The sequence below is a fragment of the Salvelinus alpinus genome, chromosome 36, assembly GCF_045679555.1.
Source record: "Salvelinus alpinus chromosome 36, SLU_Salpinus.1, whole genome shotgun sequence".
NCBI lineage: Eukaryota > Metazoa > Chordata > Actinopteri > Salmoniformes > Salmonidae > Salvelinus > Salvelinus alpinus.
Window position 1 is genome coordinate 10365500 of NC_092121.1, and position 19190 is coordinate 10384689.

The 19190-nt window shown below is 39.6% G+C and overlaps 1 pseudogene; it reads left to right on the plus strand.

Annotated features, from left to right (window-relative positions):
- Positions 1-7579: 7579 nt before the first annotated feature.
- Positions 7580-19175, plus strand: LOC139565459 (3-phosphoinositide-dependent protein kinase 1-like; annotated as a pseudogene).
- The last annotated feature ends 15 nt before the right edge of the window (positions 19176-19190 follow it).

A 19190-nucleotide genomic window follows, 5' to 3' on the forward strand; every position in this document is an offset into this window, starting at 1 on the left:
CTCAGGAAAGGAACTTATCAGGGCGTCAAGCTCATTGATGAACTCTCCAAGGGAACCTGGAGGGCGATAAATAAATAAATAAATCCCTGCTGCAGTGTGTGCAAACCTGGTCAAGAACTACAGGAAACGTATGATCTCTGTAATTGCAAACAAAGGTTTCTGTACCAAATATTAAGTTCTGCTTTTCTGATGTATCAAATACTTATGTCATGCAATAAAATGCAAATGAATTACTTAAAAATCATACAATGTGATTTTCTGGATTTTTGTTTTAGATTCCGTCTCTCACAGTTGAAGTGTACCTATGATAAAAATTACAGACCTCTACATGCTTTGTAAGTAGGAAAACCTGCAAAATCGGCAGTGTTTCAAATACTTGTTCTCCCCACTGTAGGTGACATGGGTTGTGATAAAAGGGTGTCTTTCTTCACAGAAATGACAGATCGACTCGCCTGTGTATCTGATTATTGGTTTACAATTACCTGTACTTTGAACATCACTGACAAGCCTGCAGATGTCAACAACACCCACTACTGGTTGAATTTCATCTGGCCTGATGAAGCTGGGTGAGCCTTATTGTGTGATGATGATGGATTCTTATGTTATGAATCTCTTGGTTCTGTCCATTGCATGAAGTGGAGAGATGAATAGGCAACATTAAATGAAAAAAATATATATTATGCTGTGGATAAATAATTACTAATCATTTGAATCACAAAAATCATGAACATTTTTCCACAGGAACACATTCAAATGTCCACTGGTGGAGATGGGGGACAGTTTTGGTTGCACATTTGTGGCCGATTTTGATGAGAATGTAAGGTATAACAACGCTTCATTTAATAGCGTGGACTGTTTCAATGTACGTCTTTGTTATAACATTGACTGCCAATCAAACTATGATAACTTGACAGACTTCGAACCATCCAAAAATAGTAAGTTCCCTGTGAAGATTATATTGATTTGCAATTCATGGAAAATTGCATGAAATAATTATGATTGTGCAAAATACATTTTTCTATAGCTGACAAATAAGTGTAATGACTAACTCTCTGTCATCAGTTCAACCAACAGCTCCAAGTCATCTCGCTGTCCAGTGTACTTCAGAGGGTTACAAATGCACTTGGCAGAGTGGATATGAACACCATCCATATATAACAGAGTTCCATTACCAAATCTGCTTCTACAAATACCATGGCGATAAGGGCGAGGTAAAGTGCATTGTAATAAAAGTCATGCTTCAATGTCTTGGTAAAGTCAATGATTGTTTGATAAATTGTTTCCTGGATTTTTTTCTCAGGTGTTTTGTGTGTCCCCTCAAAACACATCTCTGTTAATTGATAGATCTGGACTTAAGCCAGATACCACATATGTTCTGAAAGTGAGATCTGAGCTATATAAGTCCTCTGAATATAAAGGACAGTGGAGTCCGTGGAGTGCATTGGTGCAATTGAGGACTGATGCAAAGGAAGGTGAGAGAGATCTGCTTTGGAGAGTTAAATCATATACCACTCTTACCTATCTCCTCTTTGTTATTGTCCCAAAATATGCTATGGAGAAACCATTTAGGCTACGTTTAGACAGACCAATTAGTGGAAAAAATATCAGAATTTGGCTGCTTCTATAAACACAGCCATTGATGCATATACTATGTTTCTCCTTCAGCAGAACCAACTATGGTCCTTGTCCTCAGCAAATTTGTATTTCCAGTTTGTGTGATTGCTGGAGTTCTGTTGTTTGTATTTTACAACCCCACTATAAGGTAACTGGTCTTCTTCAGAAACCCTTACAAATACTTAAAAATTGTGTCATGAGAGAGCGAGGCTGATTTGGAAGCACACAAACACAAATCATTTATAATAATTTGTGCCATAGAATGAAGATAACAACTTTCTATGATGTGCCAAGCCCAGCCCCTTTTTTCCAACCTCTCTACAAAGATTATAACAAACATTTCCAGGTAAAGTCTACTAATTAATTAATTATTTCCGCAAAGGGGTCCTCATCTTCAAAATGATCCCTGGGATAAAGTTTATATTTTAATATTTTTTTCTCTATAGGACTGGCTTGAGTCAGAGTGCAATCTGATACCAACATACAAAACAGAAGAGTTCCTGACCATCCATACTTTGATTATTGAGGCCAAACCTATAGCAGAGGACCAGGACTGCTCAGCTACAACACCATATCACCTAGCACAAGTTCACACTCCCGATGTTGGTTCCTCGGTGATGGACTGGGTCTGCAGTCACAGTCCAAATGGAAATGGTCCCTTACACCCAGCTGCCCTGCTCTCCCCTAGAGCTCCAGTTTGGAGCAATGGTCACCTCTTTCTCTCAGGACCCTTCGGTCGCCTGCGAGGGGGACTCTGGATGCGAGGACATAACACTCAGCCCTGACAGCAGCTTGCCTAATAGTCCTGTAACAAGTCAGCCAGAATCCACCTGTACTGATTACTGTATCCTACACAAAACCTCGAAAGGTTTTATCCCCACTGTTGTGCCCAAAGAGGTCTCTACTCATCCCTTGAAGAGTTATTGCATAGAGAGACCAGGTAAGGAGGAAACCTGTGCAACTGAGTGAAGTTACCAAATGTTACATCATATGCCAATAGGACACAGACGGCCTACCTCTTGGGTTGTGAAAATTTACTGAACAAGGGGTGTTATAGTCTTTATAATTGCCTAAATGACATAATGTTGTCTTACGATCATTTGCAGTTTCTTATTTGTAATTCTGATGTAGAATTGTGTATACTATACTGTAATGAAATGTGTTTTGTCTGTTTGAAATCATGTAGATTTTTAAATTACTATGTCAATTGTGTGATAGCTTAAATAGCTATTTTGGACCAGTTCATTTCATAATTTGTCTGCACTGATGGCACCACTAGAGCCATTGATCCTTCGGTATGTGAGTTAACCACCAGAGGATGCTGCGACTCAACACTTGCTACTATCTATAGGGGAAATCGGCGAGGTGCAGTTTCTTGGATGACAATTTCAGCTATATGTAATATTTTGAAAGTAGTTTAATAATCCTGTAATTACTATGTCCTTTAATTTGTCTTGTATTACATACTTGTTCGCTATTGTAAATAAAATAATACATTGGTATGGTTTATATGTATCGTTTTCTATTTCGCAAAACAGTGGACGAGTAAACTATAGTTATCAGTAGAGGCAATTGCAACAATATATATGTATAGCCCACCAATGGTCTTAAACTTGTTTCATCTTTCATTCTTTGTGCAATTTCAAAACATACGCGTGTGCTACAAATGAACGAGAGTAAAATGTGTTGTTGTGATATGACGTCACGTTTCAGAAATTAACTCAGTACGTAGCTAGCTTGCTTGAGGACTTCCATCCATGTCAGCAAGCAACCACTGGCCAGATAGTGAGTATCTGCCTGTGTTGCATTAACTGTCAGTTAGTTGTGGGAATGGTGAAAGTCAGGCAATGGTGACCTTATACTACTAACGTTACCTAGGCAGCTTAGCGTTGTGCGGGTAAGATTCACTTTCATGTTCGGTGTTGGGTCTAACACAGTCAGCAGCTAGCACTGGTACTAGCTAACGTTAGCTATATTGCTACCTTAGCACATCCGTGTGTGCAGATGTCTTCTTAAATTTGGCTTGCAAAGATGTCTAATTTATATTGATTGACAGACCAACACTTTTCAAACTGTGGCAGCCCTAGCCGACTAAACTCAACGATGATGGAGTTGATCTTCGTCTAGTTGTGGGCGGACTGGAGTTCCGAGGTCATTTTTTATTTTTATTTTTTAATACTACGGATTTCAGCACCCAAAGAATAGTCCGCATTTACAAATGATATTGTCCTGTGTACATGCGGGCTATTCTTTGGGTGCTGAAATCCGTATTTTTTTTTTTTAAATAAAAACGTTATTTTATGTGACGTCGGAGCTGCAGTCTGCCCACGCTAACGTTAGTCGGGGCTCAAATAGATCATAAATCGTTGAGTTTAGTCGGCTAAATCTGGCTAAGCCTATGCTTCTGCAGCCATCTCTTTACATTACTGTAATGTTACATCTAGAAGGATTGTTAATTTAACATAGCAATAATGTTGGTTTTGGTTATCTGCTAGGGTATTACCACCGAACTGTGCCATACAGGTCAGACCTCTTGACAGAGGATGTAGGCCAGGGTTCCCCAACTGGCGGCCAGTTATTTGCCCCCCTCCCAGTTTTCTGAGCAATGAAAAACTTTTTTTAAATGTTTTTATTTTTTAATTATTGGACATGAAAGACTGTTAAAACAAAAGCAAATCAGCGCCAAGTTATTTTAATTTAAGAAATCTGTTCCAAAGTTTTCCCACGCATAATAGCAAGATACACTGTATTTGATCGTATACAAATGTCAATGTTTGGGCTTCTTGCGGTCAATTTTTAGTCTACAAATTGTTTGTAATTATGTCTCGGCCCTCTGACCAACCGCACAAGAAAGAAAACAGCCCGCTACTGAATCTAGTTTCCTGATGGACACCAATTACCCACACACATACAGAAGGCTACAGTCCTCCTGAGAGCTGTAATATTATAGGGTCATAGAGTACCACAGTCATTATACCCATAAAACCTAGCGGTCAAACAGAGAAACGGTTCCAATTGTTTTTCCACCATTCATTCTTCCCATAGGTGATTTTAGAAACACTTAAAATAAGGTCTTTGTTGACGTTTTGCGTGACGTTTTGATAACCGTGTCGATCTCTCTAGGTCTAGGACAAGGTGACTTTTATCAATATATTCGCCTGGATTAACCCCCCAAAATTGAAATGCTAATTAGCTGCTAATGTGGCTATCATAAAGAACTATAAATGCCATGATGATCTGAGCGAGACTGTCGAATAAAGGCGAAGTTAAGAATCTCTGGATTACCTATCTAATGTTAGTTAAATGTAGTAATGAATAAATTGGCTACATTTCTTTAAATTGACAATTCTGTGAACTGTCTTGTGCAAGTTTTAAATTGACCTGTTAGCAAAGGTGTCAGCTAGAGATGACGTGTAGGACCTTTCAGGGATTTGTTTTGCTGCTAATTAGCATTTTTTAATATGAGAGTAAATAGAGCCAAAAATACACTACCGTTCAAAAGTTTGGGGTCACTTAGTAATGTCCTTGTTTTCCATGAAAACATACATGAAATTAGTTGCAAAATGAATAGGAACTATAGTCAAGACGTTGACAAGGTTATAAATAATGATTTTGAATTGAAATGATAATTGTATCCTTCAAACTTTGCTTTCATCAAAGAATCCTCCATTTGCAGCAATTACAGCCTTGCAAAATTTGGCATTCTAGTTGTCAATTTGTTGAGATAATCTGAAGAGATTTCACCCCATGCTTCCTGAAGCACCTCCCACAAGTTGGATTGGCTTGATGGGCACTTCTTACGTACCATACGGTCAAGCTGCTCCCACAACAGCTCAATAGGGTTGGGATCTGGTGACTGTGCTGACCGCTCCATTATAGACAGAATACCAGCTGACTGATTCCTCCCTAAATAGTTCTTGCATAGTTTGGAGCTGTGCTTTGGGTCATTGTCCTGCTGTAGGAGGAAATTGGCTACAATTAAGTGCCGTCCACAGGGTATGGCATGGCGTTGCTAAATGGAGTGATAGCCTTCCTTCTTCAAGATCCCTTTTACCCTGTACAAATCTCCCACTTTACCATCACCAAAGCACCCCCAGACCATCACATTGCATCCACCATGCTTGACAGATGGCGTCAAGCACTCCTCCAGCATCTTTTCATTTTTTCTGCGTCTCACAAATGTTCTTTGATCCGAACACCTAAAACTTAGATTAGTCTGTCCGTAACACTTTTTTCCAATCTTCCTCTGCCCAGTGTCTGTGTTCTTTTGCCCATCTTAATATTTTCTTTTTATTGGCCAGTCTGAGATATGGCTTTTTCTTTGCAACTCTGCCTAGAAGGCCAGCATCCCAGAGTCGCCTCTTCACTGTTGATGTTGAGACTGGTGTTTTACGGATACTATTTAATGAAGCTGCCAGTTGAGGACTTGTGAGGTGTCTGTTTCTCAAACTAGACACTCTAATGTACTTGTCCTCTTGCTTAGTTGTGCACCAGGGCCTCGCCTCCCACTCCTCTTTCTATTCTGGTTAGGGCCAGTTTGTGCTGTTCTGTGAAGGGAGTAGTACAAAGCGTTGTACGAGATCTTCAGTTTCTTGGCAATTTCTCGCATGGAATAGCCTTAATTTCTCAGAACAAGAATAGACTGACGAGTTTCAGAAGAAAGTTATTTGTTTCTGGCCATTTTGAGCATGTAATCGAACCCACAATGCTGATGCTCCAGATACTCAAGTAGTCTAAAGAAGGCCAGATTTATTGCTTCTTTAAAAGAACAACAGTTTTCAGCTGTGTTAACATAATTGCAAAAGGGTTTTCTAATGATCAATTAGCCTTTTTAAAATGATAAACTTGGATTAGCTAACACAATGTGCCATTGGAACACAGGAGTGATGGTTGCTGATAATAGGCCTCTGTACGCCTATGTAGATATTCCATAAAAAACCTGCCGTTTCCAGCGACAATAGTAATTTACATCATTAACAATGTCTACATTGTATTTCTGATCAATTTGATGTTATTTTAATGGACAATTTTCAAAATTCAAAAGGCACTCGCACATCTGAGAAATCTAAATTGCAGGTGCATGGCAACAATTAAACAAGATGAAGGAAAAAGGAAACCGCACACTGCTCTTGATAGTATCACCGATATTAAATATGCTTACGTATCGGCCTCACGGCCTTCAACAATTTTCAAAAACAAGGACATTTCTAAGTGACTTTTATGGGTATTATGACACCTCCACTGTGGGGTTCTATGGATAAGCTTGAACACAAACATTTAAGGAAGCTCTCTTTCTCACCTAGGCAAGACGTGTCACAACAGGAAACCACAATGATCTTAATCTGTTCATAAAATAATGTTGTTTAAAAATACAGATTCATGACCTTGTGTTTAAGTTTCCTAGAACACAGGTAATGTACTTTTATTGGCTAGTTTACTGCTTTGGAGGTTAGAGTAGGCTATGATTTCCTGTCTCTAGGACAGATGGCTTTGATTGTCCCAGTTAATTATTAACTTTTTTGTTTTTATAGTCAGAGCTGTTTTCTTCTAAATTGTACATTTCTATGTTCAAAGGGACATACCCTTCTGGTTTCTGTGGTTTATAGTTTTGTCATGGTGTTGTTGGAGCACTGCCTTCTGTGGCAGGTGTCTGTAGTGGAAAGTACCCTACACCAGGGATTATCAACTAGATTCAGTCACAGGCTGTGTTTTTGTTTTTTTCTTGAGTGGATGGTCACAAATAATTTGTGCACTAGATTCTACTCTGCTGAAATAGTATGTGCATTACAGTATTTGCATTCTAAAGATATAATTCACAGGTAAGACCAATTTCACTATGTATTATTAGGTTTGACATAAACATGAATTTATTTAATATTTTTGTATCTTTGAATAACTTTTAATGGAAGTTTTATGTTCCTTGTTTAGAAATTGTGGGCTCTATTTTCGGCTGGCGCTAAGGAGTTGCAAGTGTCAAAGCATGTTAGTAAGTGTTCGTTTGCAATTTCGTCATGTAAAAACTGGCGCACAATTGATTTATTTATCCAGTCAGTCAATAAATAATATAATAATACGTAGGAAAGGTTTTCATCTTTGGCTCACAATCTGTAGATACTATACTATTAGAAAGGTTCAAAATGTATGTAAAACATCACAGCACAATTGAAAAATATATGGCACATGGAAACCAAACGAGTGGTCTATGGTGATAGGTGGGATGGGCTGAGCGTGGCTGAGGGGTGGGATTAAAGAGTTTATTTTCAGTAATGTATTATTGTTATGTGATTATTTGTAGACTAAAAATGTACCGCAAGAAGCCCAAACATTGAAATGATTATGTTTTATTCAAATATACAGTACCAGTCAAAAGTTTGGTCACACCTACTCATTCAAGGTTTTGTCTTTATTTTTACTATTTTCTACATTGTAGAATAATAGTGAAGACATCAAATCTATGAAATAATGCATAAGGGATCATGTAGTAACCAAAAAAGTGTTAAACAAATATAATAAATATAATTTTTGAGATTCTTCAAAGTAAGCCACCCTTTGCCTTGATGACAGCTTTGGACACGCTTGGTGTTCTCTCAACCAGCTTCACCTGGAATACTTTTCCAACAATCTTGAAGGAGTCCCCACATATCCTGAGCACTTGTTGGCTGCTTTTCATTCACTCTGTGGTCCAACTTGTCCCAAACCATCTCATTTTGGTTGAGGTCGGGTGATTGTGGAGGCCAGGTCATCTGATGCAACACTCCATCACTCTCCTTCTTGGTCAAATAGCCCTTACAAATCCTGGAGGTGTGTTAGGTCATTTTCCTGTTTAAAAACAAATGATAGTCCCACTAAGCGCAAACCAGATGGGATGGCATATCGCTGCAGAATGCTGTAGTAGCCATGCTGGTTAAGTGTGCCTTGAATTCTAAATAAATCAGTGAGGGACAGTTCACCAGCAAAGCACCATCACACCTCCTCCTCCATGCTCCACAGTGGGAACCACACATGTGAAGATCATCCATTCACCTACTCTGCGTCTCACAAAGACACGGCAGTTGGAACCAAAAATCTCAAATTTGGACTCATCAGACCAAAGGACAGATTTCTACCGGTCTAATGTTCATTGCTTGTGTTTCTTGGCCCAAGCAAGTCTTCTTCTTATTGGTGTCCTTCAGTAGGGGTTTCTTTGTAGCAATTCGACCATGAAGGCCTAATTCACGCAGTCTCCTCTGAACAGTCGATGTTGAGATGTGTCTGTTACTTGAACTCTGAGAAGCATTTATTTGGCTTGCAATCTGAGGTGCAGTTAACTCTAATGAACTTATCCTCTGCAGCAGAGGTAACTCTGGGTCTTTCTTTCCTGTGGCGGTCCTCATGAGAGCCATTTTCATCATAGAGCTTGATGGGGTTTTTTTTTTTAAGTTCTTGAAATGTTCCGCATTGACTGACCTTCATGTCTTAAAGTAATGATGGACTGTAATTTCTCTTTGCTTATTTGAGCTGTTCTTGATATAATATGAACTTGTTCTTTTACCAAATAGGGCTATCTTCTGTATACCACCCCTACCTTGTCACAACACAACTGATTGGCTCAAATGCATTAAGAAGGAAAGAAATTCCAGAAATGAACTTTTAACAAGGCACACCTGTTAATTGAAATGAATTCCAGGTGACTATCTCATGAAGCTGGTTGAGAGATTGTCAAGAGTGTGCAAAGCTGTCATCAAGGCAAAGGGTGGCTACTTTGAAAAATATAAATTTGTTTAACACGTTTTTGGTTACTACATGATTCCATATGTGTTATTTCCACAAATAACACAAATAACCGGGCTCCCGAGTGGCACAGCGGTCTAAGGTACTGCATCTCAGTGCTTGAGGCGTCACTACAGACACCCTGGTTCGATTCCAGGCTGTATCACGGTGTAGGCCGTCATTGTAAATAAACATTTGTTCTTAACTGACTTGCCTAGTTAAATAAAGGTTAAATTGTAAAACATTTAAATAAACATTTCATACTTGACTATTATTCTACAATGTAGAAAATAGTATAAATAAAGAAACTCTTGAATGAGTAGGTGTGCCCAAACTTTTGACTGGTACTGTATATTTCAATAAAACGTTATCATTTCAAACATTGCTTACATTTTGTATATGATCAAATATACAGTATCTCTATTATGGGGGGGAATACTTTGGAACAGTTTTCCAAAATTAAAAATCACTTGGAGCTGATTTGCTGTTATTAGTCTTTTATGTCCAACAATTAAATATATATATTTTGGGGGGGGGGGTTGCTCAGTAAACTTGGGGGGGCAAATAAAATGAAATGCAGGCCAAATTCGGCCCGTGGGCCGCCAGTTGGGGAACCCTGCCCTACACAAAACTGGATAGGTGCTGCTAGGGCTGGGCGCCATGCTGCTTGTGTTTCTATTGTTTTGATGGTTGCTTCTCTCAATGGACTCATTCACCAGTGTCTCTAAACCTTGTGTTTTCTGTTGTAGCTTAAGTCGACGATCACTTAGTCTAATAAAAGTAATTAATGAAAGGTACTTGCTACCATAATTTCATGATTGTCCCAGGACAATATTCTATAAGATAAACAACAGCTATTAATGTTTAAAAAATACATACAGTGGGGAGAACAAGTATTTGATACACTGCCGATTTTGCAGGTTTTCCTACTTACAAAGCATGTAGAGGTCTGTAATTTTTATCATAGGTACACTTCAACTGTGAGAGACGGAATCTAAAACAAAAATCCAGAAAATCACATTGTATGATTTTTAAGTAATTCATTTGCATTTTATTGCATGACATAAGTATTTGATCACCTACCAACCAGTAAGAATTCCGGCTCTCACAGACCTGTTAGTTTTTCTTTAAGAAGCCCTCCTGTTCTCCACTCATTACCTGTATTAACTGCACCTGTTTGAACTCGTTACCTGTATAAAAGACACCTGTCCACACACTCAATCAAACAGACTCCAACCTCTCCACAATGGCCAAGCCCAGAGAGCTGTGTAAGGACATCAGGGATAAAATTGTAGACCTGCACAAGGCTGGGATGGGCTACAGGACAATAGGCAAGCAGCTTGGTGAGAAGGCAACAACTGTTGGCGCAATTATTAGAAAATAGAAGAAAATAGAAGAAGTTCAAGATGATGGTCAATCACCCTCGGTCTGGGGCTCCATGCAAGATCTCACCTCGTGGGGCATCAATGATCATGAGGAAGGTGAGGGATCAGCCCAGAACTACACGGCAGGACCTGGTCAATGACCTGAAGAGAGCTGGGACCACAGTCTCAAAGAAAACCATTAGTAACACACTACGCCGTCATGGATTAAAATCCTGCAGCGCACACAAGGTCCCCCTGCTCAAGCAGGCGCATGTCCAGGCCCGTCTGAAGTTTGCCAATGACCATCTGGATGATCCAGAGGAGGAATGGGAGAAGGTCATGTGGTCTGATGATTCAAAAATAGAGCTTTTTGGTCTAAACTCCACTCGCCGTGTTTGGAGGAAGAAGAAGGATGAGTACAACCCCAAGAACACCATCCCAACCGTGAAGCATGGAGGTGGAAACATCATTCTTTGGGGATGCTTTTCTGCAAAGGGGACAGGACGACTGCACCGTATTGAGGGGAGGATGGATGGGGCCATGTATTGCGAGATCTTAGCCAACAACCTCCTTCCCTCAGTAAGAGCATTGATGATGGGTCGTGGCTGGGTCTTCCAGCATGACAACGACCCGAAACACACAGCCAGGGCAACTAAGGAGTGGCTCCGTAAGAAGTATCTCAAGGTCCTGGAGTGGCCTAGCCAGTCTCCAGACCTGAACCCAATAGAAAATCTTTGGAGGGAGCTGAAAGTCCGTATTGCCCAGCGACAGCCCCGAAACCTGAAGGATCTGGAGAAGGTCTGTATGGAGGAGTGGGCCAAAATCCCTGCTGCAGTGTGTGCAAACCTGGTCAAGAACTACAGGAAACGTATGATCTCTGTAATTGCAAACAAAGGATTCTGTACCAAATATTAAGTTCTGCTTTTCTGATGTATCAAATACTTATGTCATGCAATAAAATGCTAATTAATTACTTAAAAATCATACAATGTGATTTTCGGGATTTTTGTTTTAGATTCCGTCTCTCACAGTTGAAGTGTACCTATGATAAAAATTACAGACCTCTACATGCTTTGTAAGTAGGAAAATCGGCAAAATCGGCAGTGTATCAAATACTTGTTCTCCCCACTGTATATATTTAACCTTTATTTAACTAGGCAAGTCAGTTAAGAACAAATTCTTATTTAAAATGACAGCCTAGGAACAGTGCCTTGTTCAGGGGCAGAACGACAGATTTTTACCTTGTCAGCTCGGGGATTCGATCTAGCAACCTTTCGGTTACTGGCCCAATGCTCTAACCACTAGGCTGCCTGCCGCCCCATGCTATGTTGTTGTCTTAGGTCTCTCATTATATAGTGTTGTGTTGTCTCTTGTCGTGATGTGTATTTTGTCCTATATTTTTATTTAATATATTTTAAATCACAGCCCCCGTCCCCGCAGGAGGCCTTTTGCCTTCTGGTAGGCCGTCATTGTAAATAAGAATTTGTTCTTAACTGACTTGCCTAGTTAAATAAAGGTTAAATAAAAAAGCATGGCAGCAACACATGACAACACAGCATGGTAGCAACACAACATGACAACAATGTGGTAGCAAAACAACATGGCAGCAGCACAATATGGTAGCAGCACAAAACAGGGTACAAACATTCTTGGGCACAGACAACAGCACAAAGGGGAAGATGGTAGAGACAAAAATAGATCACGCAAAGTAGCCACAACTGTCAGTAAGAGTGTCCATATTGAGTCTTTGAATGAAGAGATTGAGATAAAACTGTCCAGTTTGAGTGTTTGTTGCAGCTCGTTCCAGTTGCTAGCTGCAGCGAACTGAAAAGAGGAGCGACCCAGGGATGTGTGTGCTTTGGGGATCTTTGACAGAATGTGGAGGATGAGGGCTGCAGTAGATATCTCAGATATTAAAGACCCTTTCTCTCTTGGAGTCTTACTTGAATAATGAAATGGTAATTATAAGGAATTGGAACAACACCTGTAGTCATGTGTGAAAAAAAACATAAACAAGAACCCTCCCTGTGCGGAAGCAGCACGCCTAGTTTATCAGCTGTGGGTTACTCACTGTATGGTGGTTTTCTTTGTGTGTGTGTGTGTGTGTGTGTGTGTGTGTGTGTGTGTGTGTGTGTGTGTGTGTGTGTGTGTGTGTGTGTGTGTGTGTGTGTGTGTGTGTGTGTGTGTGTGTGAGAGAGGGGAGGGAAAGTGTGGTGTAGCTTCGTTTTTTTTGTTATGTGACTGTTGTTGTTCTGTCTCTGTACATCCTTTAAGGTATGATGCCGTACCTATTCTGTCCAGCATCATCCTGTATTCCTCCCCTCCACCTTCTATGGTAAGAATCACCTGGACATCAGTTTGTTCCTCCACCTAAGAATGGAGGGCCCTCAAGCCTCCCCAAAGCTTGGAAAGCAGCCAGAGGACTTCAAATTTGGTCGAATTCTAGGAGAAGGCTCCTATTCAACAGTAAGTCCTCATACATTTTCTATGGTGTTGTATTTTGTGTGTGGGGCTTACAGATTACAGTTGCAGTCATATTAATTACTTTTTATTTTCTATTGTTGGTAAAGGGTTGATGGATTGTTAAAAAAAAATCTTTGTTGATTGCAAACTTGTTTCAGGTTGTGCTGGCAACAGAACAGGCCACAGGGAAGGAATATGCTAGTAAGACACTACCAATATGTTTTCTCTGTTGCATGATGCTGATGATTCTCAAGTGGCGTTCAAGTGACTGTCCTGGATTCTGCTTATAACTTAAATGCATTTGTGCTGAACAATAATGCTCTTTGAAGTGAGGAAACTGGAATTTGATTCAGTCATAAACACAGAGTGAAGCATATCGGTTTGAATTGTGTTTCAGTGAAGATTCTGGAGAAGATGCACATCCGGAAGGAGAACAAGGCACATTGCGTGACACGAGAGAGGGATATCATGTCAAGCTTAGACCATCCATTTATCGTCAAGCTCTACTTCACATTTCAAGATGTGAAAAGGTTGTGTATCCTTTGAAATAATCAGAACATGGGCTACTTCAAGACTTCTACATAATAATATCTGGTCTCATCTATTTTGTGATCTTAGTACCATTATCCTTAACTGCCTCCTGTTAGATTTTGGCATAAGCTATGCAAGAAATGGGGAATTACTGAAATACATTCGCAAAATAGGTTCATTCGATGAGGCGTGCACTAGATTCTACTCTGCTGAAATAGTATGCGCATTACAGTATTTGCATTCTAAAGGCATAATTCACAGGTAAGACCAATTTCACTATGTATTATTAAGTTTGACATAAACATGAATTTATTTGATATTTTTGTATAATTTTTTATGGAAGTTTTATAATGTTCCTTGATTAGAAATTGTGGGTTCTATTTTCAGCTGCCGCTAAGGAGGCGCAAGTGTCAAACGCACGTTAGTTTGCAATTTCGTCATGTAAAAACTGGCACACTGCCGTTTTCCAGACCTAATGCCAGGTTCTGCAATTTACCTGTCTAACATCAGCTCGCTTGCGCTGAGTAAACATTTGAGGTTTTTGCCCTCTGCTTTTTCATTATTCACAATTCACATACTTGCATACTATATAAAAAAAATTGAGAATCTGCCTAGCACATATGTAACGATACAATCGACAGGAGCCTAGTATTTTGTATAGACGTGCAAATGTTAGGGGTAAAGCCACTTGAATTGAAAATATACTGCACATCCTAAAACATACACACATATGCCTACCTGGGTACTTAATTTCACTTGTTCAAGTATCGATCCCCAGCTCCAAAGAGCGCCTCTCATCTGGTTACCAAAGACGCACTCCTCCAAACATATTTCAATGATTCAGTCCTATGCAGTGCAATGATTCAGTCCTATGTCCTATGCAGTATCAACGGTAGGCCTAAGCTATATTTCGCTTATTGAGGACGTGCCTCACACATACAATACAATTTACAGGAGCCTAGTATTTTTTTTATTAAGGAAAAGTTTGAAGCATAAAGACATATAAGCTAGGCTAGGCTCACTGTTGACTTCCAACAATGTTGACTTCCAACACTCCAAACATAGGCTACAGTAACGAGTCTGCTCAATAGCCTATGTTATTTAATAAACTTTAGTCTCAATCCAAAAGGGACCAGGACGAAAGAATATGCTGTGCCTCCAGCCAAATTGGAAATGATGACAATGCAAAGACTATCAATAACTAACAGAACTTGAGACAAACGCATGCAGTATTAAGCCATGGAACGCATTGATTGGCCAGTGAGTGGCCAAGCCCTCGTCACACCTACAACTTGTTCATTCATCAAAACCCAGCCCTTTTGCGCCACTGCCAGCTATTTTAGTTATAATTCCGGCTGTGAAAATAGCAAAAAATATTTCTGACACACCCCTGAACCTATAGTGCTATCGCCAGCGCTTAGATTTACCACTGCGTTAGGTTTGTTAAAATGTCATGATATGAATTTTATTTGAATTTTTTATTTGATTTAAATGGTGTGGCTTTTTCTTTACAGGGACCTCAAACCAGAGAATATTTTACTGAATGAGGACATGCACATTCAAATAACAGACTTTGGAACTGCAAAACAACTCTCATCAGATAGTACACAAAGTAATTTAACACATATTGCTTTGTCTTTGTGTAATTTTCCTCCAGTTTGTTGATAGACTAAAAGTACAGTACATTGGTTTGTTTACCCCTTATCGTATTGCGGTTAACTTATCTATCTATACCTCTCTAAAGGCTAACAGAAAAGTGTTTTTGTTATTTATAGGGACATGCACAATGGTCTCTGTGGACTTCATAGATATGGAAGCAAATTGCTAGTTATACAGTGCTCAGAATATCATTTTAATAGGTATGAGTCAATAGTGCCATTTTAAGCATAATTGACTCAAGACATCTTCAGTGAAGGTACCAAATGTGTCATGTGAATAATTTGTCCATACTTATAGTTCATATGATTGTTTTCTTTTGCAGACAGAGCAAATTCCTTTGTTGGAACAGCTGAGTATGTTTCTCCAGAGCTACTGACTCAGAAATCTGCCTGCAAAAGGTAGTTTGACTCGAATTCATTCAGTACCCTGATTTGAATCCAATATTCAAGTTATCCGTGTAGTTCTCTGTTACTGTATCACTTCTAGTCTCGCTTGCCATGCTTTATGCAGCTGGGAACAAGACTTGGGTATTTCTGGCCATGTTTACATCACTATGATAAAACCCAACACTGAAAGAAGTTAACTGAATCTGTCATGTTTTCTGGTGTCTTTTAGCTCTGACCTTTGGGGTTTAGGCTGTATCATCTACCAGTTGGTAGCAGGATTACCGCCATTTAGAGCTGGGTAAGTTGCGTATCATACATTATTATTTTCCTTTTATTCAGGTAAAATATTTGCGAAGCGTCATTGTCAGGGGCTTTGCAGAAGCGCACTTTGTGATTTGGTAAAAGATTTAGTCTATTTGTTATCGCTGTCTAAAAACACTGTGTGAAATAACAGGAAGTTATGGCTGTGTTGTTTATGACTTGTTTGTGTATTGAGTGCCTGGAGGCTTGAAGAAACCCCAGTCACTCTGTCACATGGCAGCAGCTTCATGGTTCAACTATAAACTAACACATTTACCTCAAAGCACTTTCAAAGCCAAGTACAGTGACAGTTGTGTATACTGTATGCATCTGCCACTTCCAGGCAATCAAGCCCCAAAGAAGACATCAATATGACACAAGTTCTAAAATGTGCCTTGCACTCTCATATGATCTTCTGTCTGTCCATGTGGTTGATGATGTTATTTGCTCACCAGGAATGACTACCTGAAATTCCAGAAGATTATTAAACTGGAGTATGAATTTCCTGATAAGTTCTTTCCTAATGCGAAGGATCTAGTGGAACAGCTTCTAGTGAGTCTAATCATATGAATTATTAAAATAAATTCGGATGTTGTTCCATACTAAGACCCAATGAGTGTCATTATTAACTAAGCATTGCTTTATTTTTGTGGTAGTGCTTGGATCCCTCCAACCGATTAGGTTGTGAGGAGATGGGTGGGTACAACCCTCTCAGAGCCCATTTTTTCTTTGAGGCCGTCACATGGGAGAACCTTCACCTACAGACACCCCCCAAACTCACCCCCTACCTGCCAGCCATGGCTGAGGATGATGAGGACTATTATGGAAACGTAGGTTTTTCCCTCTTGACATATTATGATTAAAGGTTGACACAAATCCTCGTTGACATATTGTTTCCTCAATATGTCAAATTGGCTTGTCCTTGTTTTGTAATCTGTAAACTCCCTGATCATGATGTGGTTCCATCCACAGTATGATGACCTCCTCAGCCAGTTCAGCAACATGCAGGTTGTCCAGTCCAGCTCCATTCAACCACTGTTTGTGGCCAACCCCAGTCCCATCCCCAACTCCAACCCCGCACAAAGGCCCAACAGCAACATCGAGCAGTACATTCATGACCTGGACAACAACTCCTTTGAGCTGGACCTGCAGTTTTCCACTGAGGTGAAGCGGCTACTGCTTGAGAAGCAGACAAGCAGAAACCCCTGGTAGGCCTGCAGCGATGTCCTTGCGAGCAAAACATGTTTTTGTGGACAGAGTGTCAGAAGACTGATTAACTGTCAATATTATCTTACCATAATATTGACACATACTGTAGTTGATGATCTCTTGCTCATCTGTTGGGATTCCTATGTTTACTTACAATATTTACACAATTCTATGTTTGATATCTTGTAAACATGAAGCACTTTACCTAAAGACAATACAACGCCAACAATAACATGATATACTGTGAACTGTATCAAGAAAGATTTGGGGAATTAACTTTTTTATGTATTAAGGAATCAGTTCGTGGAGAATAATTTGATCCTCAAGATGGGACCAGTGGACAAAAGGAAGGTAAGGATTTATGTCATCCTAAATTACTGTACAGTAATGTTCTATTTTTCAGTTTGAAGGGGAGGAGTGAATGTCTTGATACTGTACTCTTCCAACACTAAAGCAACATACTGCCCTCCTCTGGCAGTTGTTTGCAATTGCTGCCAGGAATCAATTTGGGACATCTTGAACCATACTGACTTTACCTACGGGCAAGGGATTTATTTTTTATGTCTGAGAATCGTTCTCTGCTTTTACAGGGGCTGTTTGCACGTCGGCGCCAGCTATTGTTGACTGAGGGACCACACCTTTACTATGTGGACCCAGTTAACAAGGTTTTGAAAGGAGAGATCCCCTGGTCCCCCGCACTGCGCCCAGAGGCCAAGAACTTCAAGACCTTCTTTGTTCATACAGTAATGAATTAGTCTATTGCAATTAATAGCTCACCCTTAGCTAACAAAACTCACTTTATAAAACTATCAGTAACAGTGACCTATCCTCCTCTTTGCAGCCTAACAGAACATACTATCTGATGGATCCGTGCGGGAATGCTGACAAATGGTGCAACAAAATTCAAGAAGTGTGGCAAAAGATCTATAACACGCATTTTAACTCATGCATGTAGGTTGGGTACACTATCTTTTGAAGACAGGTCTTACCCTGTAATGACAGGAGACAGAGAATGAAGGCGTTAATTCATAAATGATGGAAAACACCTAGCTGTAATGTAGCTTACAAGTCGGTTTCCGTATTACTCCACACATTTAATTTCTTGTAGGGCAGCAGGTTCAGGGCATGTTCCATTGTAATCCAGAATTTGATACATTCAGCTGGATCTAAAGCCATTCTGGTATAGAAAGGACCTATTATTCAAGGAAGTAGAATGGCTATTGCAACTATTCTAACTGATGATTTCTTAGGCTTGGATGGCCTCATGTCTGACATGGTGGCCTTGGTACTCTTAAGCTATTTGTCTTCTATAGCAGAGAATAAACTTTGGTCAAACCACATGGGCTGGTTCTGCTTTAAAAATTAGGAGTTGACTTGGATGTTGGTTGAACAGTTCATCAAAAGTGCAAAGGAGGATGTTGTAGCCTGTTTTTGACTGTTCTCATATCTGGGAGAAGTTGATTGTAAATGTTAGACAGATATTTTGTTAGTCTATTCTACCGACCACTGCTGTGATGTACAAAATGGGATGCAAGTAAAGTGTAAGATGTATATTTTGTATTTGTTTTAGGCTTCTATCCTTTGCTGATTCATTCTCATGTTATCCAAACAGTTCAAATGTGGTAATCATTTGGATAATGTCCCAACTCCATGTTTACATAATTTAAATGTAAATCAGTTGAATGTAAATAGTTGATAATGGTAAATTATGATATTTTGCTACCTTTCGTTGTAATCTATATTTTATTTATGGATGGTGACATGGTTATGTTTTACATAAATATATGTGGGCCTGGCCTATTTTGTTGTGTGCAAGTTTCAAATTGTTAATTGGAAGAATGCAGCATATATATATATATAAAGGTGGCTTGGTAATAAAAGCATGTGGGATTTTGGCAAACGTCCTGTGTTTATT